Here is a 13826-nt window from a genome sequence, read left to right as displayed (position 1 = left end):
ATGAAATTCTTTGGTCTTACCACGTTCCCCATCATCCAGAGGCAGTTGGGTTGATAGAACAGTGGAATGGCCTTTTTAAGATTCAATTACAGTGCCAACTATGTGGCAATACCTTGTAGGGCTGGGGCAGTGTTCTCCAGGAGGACATGTATGCTCTGAATCAGCATCCACTGTATGGTGCTGTTTCTCCCATAGCAAGGATTCACAGGTCCAGGAATCAAGAGGTGGAAATGGGAGTGGCACCACTCACCATCACCCCTAGTGATCCACTAGAAAAATCTTTGCTTCCTGTCTCTGAAACCTTAAGCCCTCCTGGTCTACAGGTCTTAGTTTCAAAAGGAGGAGTGTTCCTTCCAGGAGACACAACAATGATTCCGTTGAACTGAAGGTAAGACTGCGCACCTGGCCATTTTGGGCTTCTCATACCTCTGAATCAGCAACCAAGGAAGGGGATTATTGTAATGGCTCGGGTGATGGATCCTGACTATCAAGGGGAAACAGGACTGCAACTACACAATGGAGGTAAAGAGTTTTCCTGGAATACAGGAAATCCCCTAGGCGTCTCTTAGTACTACCATGCCCTGTGATTGCAGTCAGTGGAAAAGTGCAACAACCCAATTCAGGCAAGACTATCAATGACCCAGAAACTTCACGAATGAAGCTTTGGGCCAACCCACCAGGCAAAGAACCATGGCCAGCTCAGGTGCTTGCTGAGGGTAAAGGGAACATGGAATGCGTTATGGAAGAAGGTAGTGATAAATATGAACTATAACCATGTGACCACTTAGAGAAATGAGGACTGTGATGGTATGTATATTTCTTCCTTGCTTTGTTATGAGAATGTTTGTATTTGTACATAAAATGCATGTCTTTGTTTTCTTCTCTATCTTATTCCCTTATAATATGACATAGTTGTATTTTTCATGTTGTACTATTTATGTTATAAATATCAAATTTAAGAGTGGATGTTACCCAAGGACTTGCAGTCTGTTCTGGAGAGATTTGTGCATTTCTGTTTGTAGGCAGGGCAGTTGAGTACTGATAGGCAAAAACGTGTCTATTAATGTGTTTTATTTAGAGATTAAGTATGGTTTAAGGTGGTGTATAGCTGCCAAATTGACAAGGAGTGGATTGTGATGGTTAAGTTCATGTGTCAACTTGGCCAGGTAATGGTGCTCAGTTGTGCAGGTCCAGCAAGCACTGGCCTAATCATTTCTGCAAAGACATTTCATGGATAGTTAATAAACCAGAAGCCTAGTTTATTAAATCATCAGCATGTTGATTGCATCCATAGCTGATTACATCTGCAGTCAGCCAAGGGGAATGTCTTCCACATTTAGTGATGTTTAATCTAATCAACTGAAGGCTTTAAAGGAGAACTGAGAAGAGAGAATCACTCTCTCCACTTGAGCCAGCTAGCTTCTCCTGGGGGATTCATGGAAGACCTTCACCAGAGCTGTCAGCTCATGGCCTGCCCCATAGAATTTGGACTTGTGCATCCCCACAGTTGTGTGACACTTTCATAAAATCTCATATTTACAGATATCTCCTGTTGGTTCTGTTTTCCTAGAAAACCCTGAGTAATACATATGAATAGTAATTAAATCATGAGTCCCGAGAAATATCAACATTTAGAGATTGGGTAATAACCAGAACATAAGAATAAGTTGATATCACAAATGGAAAAATATGAAAGTGGCACCAGGAGACCAGAAATAGTAATAGATAATATTTATTTATAATTTATAATAGATAATAATAGATAAAATGCCAAACACTTTTAGTATATTATTTATTCTTTGCATCAATAGAGGAAGAGGTGGTTCCAGCATATGATACTGAAGGAGAAGCTTAAGAAAAGCCAAGATGTGGCATGTCACAGAAACCAAGAAAAGAGATTATCCTGAGAGAGAATGACTGATTTTTGGATATTGCTGAGGGGATATATAAGATGAGACCTGAAGAGTGTTCCTTCAATTACTGGTATGGAAGTTGGCTGCCTTATCAGGAACAGTTCCAGTCTAAGGTCTGGAAGATAGATTGCAATGGGTTGAGGAGTGAATGGGAGATGAGGAGGAAGAGACAGTATAAGTAGATGATTCTTTGGAGAAGTTAGGCTGTGAAGGAGGAAAGAATAAAGAGAATCGAGTTGATTGGGCTGTGGGATCAAGGGAGGGATGGTCATGCCCCCGTTGTTTCAGCCACACTGTCCTTCTCACAGTTCTTCCATACTTGCCTTTGTCCATACTGGTCTTTCCACATGCAAAGTTCTACCTACATTCTTCTCCACCTGATAAAGTCTTATTCATCCTTTAAGACCCATCCCAAATGTCCTCTCCTCTGTGAGTTCTTTTGCTAACAATCAAGGTAAAGTGAGCCACTTCCTCCACTGTGTCTCTAAGCACCATGTATATGCTTCTATTAGAACCCTCAGCACGCTACTTATAATGTAATTGTTACATTTGTGGTCTGTCTCCCCTACTGAACAATAACTCCTTCCAGAGCAGAAGTCAAGTCTTACTCATTTTTGCTCATTACTTTATTTAAAAATCCCCTGGCACTGTGGGATCAACGATGTGATTTTGACCAAAAGGGAGAAAAGAAGTGGAACAAATAAGGTATCAGTGTCTGAGAGAGTTCAAAGAGAGTTGAGAGGCTACTCTGGAGGTCACTTTTATTCAAGCTTCAATTAGACAGTGCCCCCTACCTTAACTTGCCAACCCCCAACCAAAACCATTCCAACCAATCCTAAAGAACATCTAGGGCAATATATAAGATTCTACAAAGGTTCCGTGCACTAGGATAACTCTCCAAAACCTTCAACCTCCAAATGGGTCCCTGGACCAGATAAGTCCTGAAATGCAGAGGGGCCAGCCCTTCCAGAGCATCAACTAGTTCCACCCCTCATCCCTTATTATCAACAGCCCTTTCAAACATGGAAAAGTTAGAATGGGCATAGCCCAGATACCCCTAGAGAGTGGGAGAAAGATCAAAGGTGATAGTGTTGTACAGAGAAGGTAGCGTTTAACAAATGAGTATGATTGCTGAGTCATTATATAGACATTTTTTTAATCTCCAGTATTTTGGAGCAGCTAGAGGTAAGAACCTGAAATTGTGGGATTGTGACCCATACCAGACTCTGAAATCTATTCTAGAACTAATTGTTGCGATATGCTTTGCAGTGTATTGCTTTTTTGTATATATGTTATTTTTCACAAAAAAAGAGGAAAAAAGTCGATTGTGATGATGAATAACGCACTGTATATGACGGTATTGTGAACGATTGTACACTTTGGATGATTACATGGTATTTGAATATATAATATATATCTATAAAAAAAGAAAAAATTGCCCATTGGAAATGGGTACTGGTTACACAGGTGTGGTCAGGTTATGAAAATTCACTGAGCTGTACACTTATATTAACTAAAAGATTTTCTAATATACAAAAAATAATAAACATTTTCCCACCCTAATGTCTTCAGGTTAAAATTCATTTACTGAGCAACTGCTAATGTTCCCAGCATTGTACTAGGTTCCTAGATGATCCCAGCAATCCTTTTGTGGTCTCCCTGTCCTTCTCTAACTCTTAGTCTATGCTGGCTGGAGTCTGGAGAGATCATAAGCGCATCTCACTCCAGGACGGTGGAGCCCAAAACTGTCAAATCCTTGCCTGGCTCCGAAGCATAAATTTACAAGAGGGTGAAAAATGCTGGATAAGCAAAAAAGATGAATTTATAAATCTTTTGGACTGCATTTATACTTCTGTTATATACTTCTGGAAAAATAGCAATGCCTTGTGCAATAATATCGTCATATTTCACATTCTGTTTATGAGAGCTCTTATCTATACTTTCCTGTTTATCCAGATGTTATTAACCAACAATCAGAAAATGGATAAACTGATCTCTGGACCAGTGTAATGGAATGTTCTACTTAATTTTCTGAAGTTCAAAATAAATTTTTCATATGTTTCTCCAAAAATAAAAAAGCAAATGTCTTATTTCTTCATTTAGAGTATTGGAGTGGATTGTTCGTACCTAATCTGCGTTTTGCAATCTGAAATGGGGTTTGAATTCCTGGACTCCTTTCGTATTTCCAGACTTCAATTGAGTGAGATGAACACACTACAATGGTAGTATTCTGTAAACAGAGAAAAGCAACCCATATTAAGCAATTAGAATCAGAATATGGCTTGTGTAACATTACAGTTTGGAAGTCTAGTCCTAGGTCAATGGCTGACAAGCTCAATTGCTCAACTTCTTCAGTCTTGAGGCTCTCCATTGTATAAAGTGAAATTAATACTATAGTCTTTAAGATTAGTAAGTAGAAAGAATATGCTAACAAATTGTAGAAATTTTTGCCAGGAAAAAGTGTGATTACACAATGAATTGCATCACCTGAAAGAAAGATAATTTTGTCCTCCGATTACAAAAACTCCTTAGATTTTTTTTGCCTTTATAAGGACATAGGGTATTGTACAGATAAAATGGGTGAATTCTAAGATGTGTAAATGATACCTCAATAAAGTCATTTAAAAATAAAAATCCAGCGTAGGTTCATGGGCTCAGTGTCCTCAATCCACTAGAACCCTCAAGAGAAATTTCTCTCAGGCTTTTATGCCAGGGAAGTTGCACTTATCCTGATCAAAGCCACTTTTTCTTTCATGGGCAGGCACCGGGAATTGAACCCGGGTCTGCAGCATAGCAGGCTAGTTAGTATTCTGCCACTGAGCCACTGTTGCACCACCTCAAAGCCACTTTTAATGTACAGTAAATATTAACTTGGCCTTGTTTCTTCTTCCCTTTGGCTGCTAGGAATCCCAGAACCAGAATTGTGATCAATCTGCAGCATTTTGGCATACGATTTTAACTTTACATTCAGTTTCATTTTATTATCCTACCCATATTGGTCATGATTTTTATATATTGAGTATTTCTATCCTGTTATATCACATGGATTATGTGACCCACTTCACACTCTCTTTGGAAGTAGCAAGATGTAATATATTAATCGACTCTTTTATTCACTTATTTGACTAACAGAGGAAGGCAGTGTGAACGTAACAATTAATACTCTGTGTTGGAAACACTATACCATTTTCCCTGTTAATCATTTTAGAGAAAGTGATGTGAGAATGGAACAGGGTCCCCTTCCTAACTGTAAGAATCTTCAAGAATGGACCTGCATGTAACTATTCTATTCAAATATTCACTTGAATCCCTCTGAAATACTTAAGGTCAAAGTTCATTTATTCTGCTTTCAGACATTTCTCCCTGATACTCTGTACCCATCTTCCCAAAGAGAGTTTACAGAGAAAAACCATTGTAGAATAGAAGACCAAGGAACAGTAGACTGTAAACAACTTTGTAATTTTCTCAGTACACTTAGAATAAGAATCCCACTTCTCACATAGGCTGGAGGGCGCAACAGGAGCAATCCCTTTTCTATATCTCCATCCTCATTTGCTTCTATTCTCCCTCTTGTTCACTAGGCCATGCTGGAAATGTGCAGCATTTTCCCATCTTAGAGAGTTTAGACTTTCTGTTCCCAACCACCTGGAATGCTCTTTCCCCAGCCCTTAGTTTCTTACCCATGAGGCCTCCCTGAAATAGCACCTCCTGCGGTAGGCCTTTTCTGATCACCCTTTGTTTGTTTCTTTCATCATAACATGCCATTAGATTATTTATTTGTCGACTTGGGTTTATTGTTGTGGTGGTGGCATTCTTTTTTTTTTTACTTTTTATCTTAAAATAGTTTCAAACATACAGGACAGTAACAAAAATAATACAAACCCCATACACAGCACTCCTACATTTGGATAGCCACTGTGCTGGTTTGCAAGCGGCTGGAATGCAATATACCAGAACTGGAAAAGCCTTTAAAAAGGGAAATTTAATAAATTACAAGTTTATAGTTCTAAGGAAGTGAAAGTGCACCAATTAAGGCACCAATAAGAGGTCACCTTCACTCAACAAAGCTAATGGGTCAGGAACACCTCTGTCAGCTGGGAAGTTACATGCTGGCATCTGCTGGTCCTTTGCTCCTGGGCTCCATTGCTTTCAGCCTCTGTTCCTGTGGGGGCTCCTCACTTTACTTCTCCAGGGCTGGCTTTCATTTCTTGGCTTCCCTTGGTTCTCTTCAGGTTCTGGCTTCTTAACATCTCATGGCGATGTCTGCTGGGCTCCAAGCATCTCCAAACATCCGTGTCTCAGTTCTCCAAGCGTTGACATCTGTATCAGCTCTGCTTTGAAGTGTCTATTGGCTCTGTCATTTCTGGCTTTCTCTAAAATGTTTCCTCTTTTAAAGTATTCCAGTAAACTAATCAAGACCCACCTGGAATGGGTGGAGTCACATCTCCATGTACACAAAAGATCACATCCACAGTGGGGTATGTCATATCTCAGTGGACATAATCTAATCAAAAGTTACTGCCCTACAATATTGAATTAGGATTAAAAGAAACAGCTTCCTCCACAAGATTGAGTCAGGATTAAAACATGGTTTTTCTGTGGTACATAATATTTTCAAACCAGGACACCTACCTCCTAGATACTCTGATCCACAAATTTTAACTTTTTGCCACATTTGCCATATCATTCTATCTATCCATTTATCCATCCATCCATTCACTTATCAATCCATTTTCTGAACACCTGAATATAGGTTGTATGATCATGCTCCTTCAACACTTAATACTGCCAGGTACCTTTCCTAAGAACAAGGATATTCACTTATGTAACCAACTTAAGTATAGTTATCAAGTTCAAGAAATTTAACATTGACATAAAGCATACAGTCTACATTCCAATTTTTTCATATGTCCAAATAACGTCCTTTAGAACCTTTTTCCTCCCTTGCTAAAACCCATCTGAGGTCATGTATTGCATTTAACTGTCATTGTCTCTTTAGTTTCTCTTTCTTTTATTCAACTGTGGGAACATATATACAACATAAATTTCCCATTTCAACCACTTCCAATCACCATTCAGTGGGATTCATCACATTCACAATATTGCAATACCTTTACCACCTTTGATTGCTGAAACTTTCCTATTTCCCCAAACAAAAATACACTTATTAAACAGTTAACTCCCAATTTTCCCTGCCCCCACCCCTGGCAACCAGTACTCTAATTTCTCTCTCTATGGGCTCACATATTCTTTGATATTTTCTTTATAGATCCATGGGTCTTAAATTTAACATCCTAAATCAATAAGAATCTCCTTTTATTTAATAACCAATTCAACTTTAAAAATATGCACAAAGTGTATTCCTATAACCCTCCATCCCCCCTCTTTATGTAATTCTTGTCACATCACATTTTTATAAATGAGTCCAAAACCACTGGTTTATTGTGCATTTGCCTTTTAGATCCTGTAGGAAGTAAAACGTAGAGCTACAAACACAAAATACAATAGTGCTGGCATTAATGTGTCATTGCCCTTACCAGAGATCTTTATTTATTTATGTGGCTTTGATCCGTTGCCTATTGCCTTTTCCTTCCAACCTGCAGAACTCTCTTTAGCATCTCTTGAGGGGCAGGTTTAGTGTTGATGAACTCCCTTGGCTTTTGTTTTTCTGGGAATGTCTTAATGTCTCCCTTATTTTTTAAAAATATTTTTATTGACACATCTTCACACACATACAGTCCATAATGGTGTACAATCAATGGCGCACAATATCATCACATAGTCGTGTATTCATTACCGTGATCATTTTAAGAATATTTGCATCACTCAAGAAAAAGAAATAAAAAGAAAAAACCTCCCAGTGCCTGCCCATGACAAAAAATAAGAAAAACTCATACATCCCATACCGCTTACTCCTCCCTCTCATTGACCATTGTATTTCAACCTACCTAATTTATTTTACCTCTTATCCCCCATTATTTATTTATTTGTTATCCATATAGTTTTACTCATTTGTCCATACCCTGGATAAAAGGAGCACCAGACACAAGCTTTTCACAATCACAGAGACACATTATAAAAGATGTATCATCATAAAATCATCTCAAGGATCAAGGCTACTGGAACACAGCTCAACAGTTTCAGTTACCTCCCTCCAGTCACTTCAATACACCATTAACTAAAAAGGGTTATCTACATAGTGCATAGGAATAACCTCCAGGCAAATCTGTGGACTTTGTTTCAAATCTCTCAGCCACTGAAACTTTATTTTGTCTCATTTCTCTCTTCCCCCTTTTGGTTGAGAATACTTTCTCAATTCCGTGATGCTGGGTCCCACCAAATCCTGGGATTTCTGTTCCACATTGCCAGGGAGTTTTATATTCCTGGGTGTCATGTCCCATGTAGAAGGGAGGGCAGTGATTCCACCTGCTGAGTTGATTTAGAGAGAGAAGCCACATCTGAGCAACAAAAGAGGTTCTCTGGGGTTGCTGCTAAGGCATAGTTATAAGTAGATTTAGCTTCTCCTTTGCAGGAATGTTTCATAGGAGCAAACCCTAAGATCGAGGGCTCAGTCTATTGATTTGGTTGTCCCCACTGTGTGCAAGAGTATCAGAAATTCTCCAAAAGGGAAAGTTGAATATTTACTCCTTTCTCCCCAAGCACCCCAAGGAGACTTTGCAAATACTTCTTTATTCACTGCCCAAATTACTCTGGGATGTTTGGGGCATCACACTAACCTGGACAAACCAACAAGCTCTCATCCCCAATTCAAGATTCCATGTACTTATGGTGTTCAACCAAACTGACTATACAAGTTAAACTAAGTAATGTGCTACCCAAAATATAAATTTTGCAACAAATAAACATCTCACCCTTTGGGCTCACGTAGAACTTGAAATTTTAAAATATGGATGATGTCATCCTTTACCCAGTCTTCTGATATACCTTAGTCCTATCCAGATCAGCTTCATTCACCTCTTTACTTGATGTCTGATCACTTTCAACTTTTTAAACAGTTCCTGTATCGGGTACTGCTGACTTTCATAGCTTCAGAGCTCTAACTCTGAGTCTCAGGTGTCACATAAACACTTGATGTTTCTGGGAAAGACCAGGTTATATACAAACAGCTCAGTATCTCGGAGTTTAGAATTAACAGTTACACCTCTTGTATATAGGTGACTGCTGTAAGAGCTTACAATCTAGAACACTTTGCAATAAGCCCCAACATGATAACCCATGCTCTCCCCTTTAGTTCCCTGAATTTTTAAGTTATAGTTAGTCCATATGATTGAGGCATGATAATATTTGTCTTTGTTCTTGACATTTCATTCAACATACAGCTCTTAAGAGTCATTCATTTAGTTGCATGTTTCACAACTTCTTGTGGCCGTTCAGTAGTTCATTGCATGCATTCACCATAGTTCCCCCTTCCATTTCTCAGTCGTTGTACTCTTAGGCCAGCTCCTTTCATTGTGGATCAGGAATACTGCTGCCAGAAACACCAGTGTGCAAATATCCATTCCTGTTCCCACCCTCAGTTCCTCCAGGTATATACTGAGCAATGGGGCTTCAGGATTGTATGACAAACCCATCCTTAGCCTCTTGTGAAACCACCACACAGCCCCTCCAAGGGCCTGTACCTCTCATTTCCCTACCGACAGTGAATAGGTACATCTCTTTCTCCACATTTTCTCCAGTGCTTGTATCGCTCTGTTCATTTTAAAACAGTTTTATTCTTAGATCATACAGTCCAACCTGAGTAAATAGATATGCCTTCACCACCATAATCTATATGAAGACATTTCCTTTTCCATACCCCTCCCCCATATCCTCTGCTTATTGACATTTAGTTTTTATGCCTTTGTTACATTTAGTGGAAGCATATTACAATGTTACTTTCGACTATAGACCCTAGCTTGCAATTGACTGCATTTCTTCCTGTATGCCATCTCATTTTCAGCACCTTGCAATGTTGACATTCATTTTTTCTCCCTCAAGCAAAAACATTCTCATATTTGTACATTTAATCGCCATCACTGTTCACGCTAGGCATTCCTAAATTATACTGTCCCGGTCTTTATCTTCTATTTCTCCTTCTGGTGTCATAGGTGCCCTCAGCCCTTCTCTCTCAATCATACTCACATTGATAAGCACAACTTTTGAATGGCATCATAGGAATGTTGAAGTGCATAAGTAAACATTGAGAAGATTAGAAAAGTATTTGTGTTACTTAGCAGCTGCAATGTTGAGAAACATATTTTATTCCTTGTGTGACAGCACAAAAGCCTTTCATTTTCCAGCATTCTCCCAACTATTAATTTTAAAAGCCTTTTTCCATGTTACCAAAGTAGCAATGAAATCAAACCATGTAATACAGGCTACATTGACCACCTAAAATTCCAGTGATTAACAGGAATTAACAGGGTTAACTGCTACAAGTTGGAGTGGACTGGGTGGTCCCATATTTTGAAGGAATACTCTTTGAGGTGGAACAGCTGCTGAAGGTATAGTGGTGTGCACCTGGCTGGAGATATGGGGAGGGACATACGGAGACTAAGTCAAGTGTCCACTTTACACAGAACTTCCACTGAGATGCTTCTTGTCTTCTTTTTCTGCATCTGGCTTCTTGCTTTGGTAACTTATCTTCATACAGTTAATCAGTATTTCTTTTATTATGGATACCATATTGTATAATATTAAATATTTAGACCCTACCCTTAAATGTCTAGGGAGTGTAACCACTATGTATGGATGTGTTATTTTGTCTATAACCTACCTAGTAATTGCTGAGATGGCGGGGTTTATATGGAATCTAGCCTTGCTTGTGTCCTTTACCATGGAACTTTGACTTAAAAGTTTAATCTTCAGAGTTCCAAAAGGATTCAGGAAGCAGGCTTGTGGACTAAATTTATGTTCAGTTATTTTCAACTACTGGGTAACTAATACCTTGCTTGCATTTTCTAATGTGTTGATGCAGAATGCCTTTGGCACTGGTTATAGACAGTTGTATAAGTTGCTACAATACTTCTTGGGTAATTAGCCCCTTGAACTATTGCTTTCTCAAATTCCAAGTAAGCCTGTGGCAATTCTGTTCAAAGTCCTGATATTAAGGCTCTTTGCTTGAAAATATTCAGATCACAACTTTCAACTATATGTATTTCATTAATGTCCATTTCCTAAAAAAAAAAAAAGGAGAATGGAATCATAGAAGCCCCCCCCCGCCCCAAAGCTCTTAGATTAAATAAAACTAGCCCCGTCCACCTTCTCCTCTAACCCTTTACCTGGGAATACGCGCGTCAGTGTTCCAGATATTGTCTGTGCTCCTGACGTGAGGTATCACCTTATTTTCCGTAAGATTAAGTGGGTTTCACTGTATTTTGTCTTCTTGTAAAGGAGAGGCAAGAATGATGTGGCTGTTATTTGTTGCCATCTAAGGAAGAATTCATTTTACAAATAAATGAATACTCATTCATTCGCTTGACAAATATTTATCAAGCTCCCACTAGGTGTCAGGGACTGTGCTAGGTTCTGGGGATACAGCAGTGAACAAAATAGTCAAAGTCCCTACTCTGAAGGAGATTATATTCTAATGAGACTCCTAACTAACTAACTCCTAAGATGTCTCCATAAATATGGATGGAATTGTTTGATTCTTTTTGAAGCACCTATAACTAATAAAACAGTTGATACTATTCAGGTTCGGGTTGTTTTTTTTTTTTAGGACGCTTGACTAACCTAGTTCAGACCCTCATTAGCTCTTATCCAGACTATTGCACCATCTTTCTTATTAAGTTTCTGCCCTGTCCCAGGTCAACCTTCACAGCACATCCAGAGTTGGATTTCTTCTTATTTTTTTATAATTGGGCAATAAAAGTACGTATTAATTAATATATTAATAGTATTAAAAAATCATTCAGTAGCATAAGTCATGCAATGGAAAACCACGATGCACTCCCACCCTCTAATTCTGATCGGCAGAAGTAACCACTTACTTTTAGCTATTTCTTCTAGTAGATGCCACCACTATTCTTTACTATAATTTTATTGATACTTCTGGATTCATCAGTTTCACACATCATCTATTGACTTCTTGTTATGGTGGAAGAGCACTAAATAGATCGAGATTTAACAATCTTCTGCTCTTCTCTTCCCAGTATAGTTGTATTATTTTAATTTTATTTTAAAATAAAATAATAGTGGTTTACACTATTACAACTCTATTAGCATCATTTATTGTAGAGCCCAGTAATACACTATAATTGTTTTTCCTTTCTTGTAATATAATTTTTCCTGGGATTTCTAATTACCTTTTCTTTTGTTCTGTTTTCTCTTGCCTTATCTTTGATCCATCTATCCTAAATTCTTTATAACTTCTCCATAATATTATTCTACCACATCCTGTTTGTTCTCATCTTGTCCTACTATCTTCCTGCTCCAGTCTAAACTGGCTGCTCTTTAGACGTGCTGCACAGTTGCATGCTTAGACTTCCCCATGCCACCCTCCTGAATTGGATCCAGTTTCCTGAATCCTATGTTTTGTCCAGTCTTGTTTTGCTGCCTCATTTTGCTTGTACATATCTTCCAATAGTTGTCTAAGAGAAAAAATTTCTGACTCATTGCATGTCCAAATTCATCACCCCTTGCACATCCTTGACCTCACATTTGATTAGTATTTTAGCTGGAAATTGGATTCTAGGTTGAAAATTATTCTCCTTCAGATTTTTAATGGCATTGCCTGTAATCTACATCTAGTGGTGCTCCTGAGAAGCTTGATTTTGTTCTGATTCTCCTTTTTATTATAAGCGACTGGCTTTCTGAAAGGTTTTAGGATCGCCTCCTAATCCCTGTTTCAGCTTCTTCTGTGTCTGGTGCCTTTAAATCAAGGATCTCTTCTGGGCGATTTTTTTTTTTTCAGATCTCTTGCTTTGGGGATGATTTGCGTGGTCATTGTGTGACTAAAGCATAGTTTTGATCATGTCACTCTCCTCCTCAAAAACTTTCATGGTCCTCTCTTACCTAGAGAGGGAAGTCTAAACTCTTTAGCATGGCATTCAATGCCCTCCAGGATCTGGCCTAACCTGCCTTAGGAGGTTACTACACTACGGTCCTTCCATCCAGGCCAAATAAGTACTTGACATTTCCTAACCTCAAAAGGTGATTTTCATTTCCCAGTCATTGTTCCTACTGTGCATTGCTATCCCCAGTTGTGCTCTCACCACCCCTCCACACACACACACACAGCGGGAATGCCTTTCTCATTGAGCCATACCTGTCAAAATCCCATCATTCTTCAAAGTCCCAAATGACATCTCCATTAAGAAAAGCTCTTTCCATCATCGTAACATCTGGTACCTCTTTGGGGGCAGTCTTCATCTCCTCCCATGTGTTGTTGGCATTAGTGCACTAGTACTGTAAGCTCTTTGAGATGATAGTGATATAAAATTTAGTTTTGGGGCTCTAACAGCACCTAGCATATTGCATGGCATATAGTAGGTACTCAAGGTTTGTGAAAGTGATAGAAATTTATCATTTTTTTGTAAATTTAGAAGAATGCCATGACATTTTTAACAGCTTTATTGAGAGATAATTCACATACCAGACAACTCAACCATTTCAAATGTACATAGAGTTCAGTGGCTTTTCCCATATACACCAGCTGGTGCCACAATCACTACAATCAATTTTAGGGCATTTTCATCACTCCAAAAAGTAATTCCATACCCATTAGCAGACACTTTCTATTTTCTCCAAATCCTTTTTGTGCCTATAGATTTGCCAATTCTGGACACTTCATATAAGCACAACCCCATAATACATAATCTTTTGTAGTGGCTTTGTTCATTTAGCATAATGTTTCCTAGGTTAATCCATGCTGTAGCATCTATCAGTACTTCTTTTCTTTTTATGGAATAA

At 38.6% G+C, this 13826-nt stretch overlaps 1 long non-coding RNA gene across 1 annotated transcript; it reads right to left on the bottom strand.

Moving 5' to 3' along the window:
• Positions 1-4036: 4036 nt before the first annotated feature.
• On the bottom strand, positions 4037-13327 carry LOC143671620 (uncharacterized). Its single transcript, XR_013169615.1, has 3 exons — positions 13183-13327; positions 11195-11343; positions 4037-4143 (listed from the first exon to the last, which is right to left on the bottom strand). It is a non-coding gene; the product is annotated as an uncharacterized LOC143671620 (long non-coding RNA).
• Between the last annotated feature and the right edge of the window lie 499 nt (positions 13328-13826).

The sequence above is a fragment of the Tamandua tetradactyla genome, chromosome X, assembly GCF_023851605.1.
Source record: "Tamandua tetradactyla isolate mTamTet1 chromosome X, mTamTet1.pri, whole genome shotgun sequence".
Lineage (NCBI taxonomy): Eukaryota > Metazoa > Chordata > Mammalia > Pilosa > Myrmecophagidae > Tamandua > Tamandua tetradactyla.
This window is presented reverse-complemented; position numbering and strand designations above follow the sequence as displayed.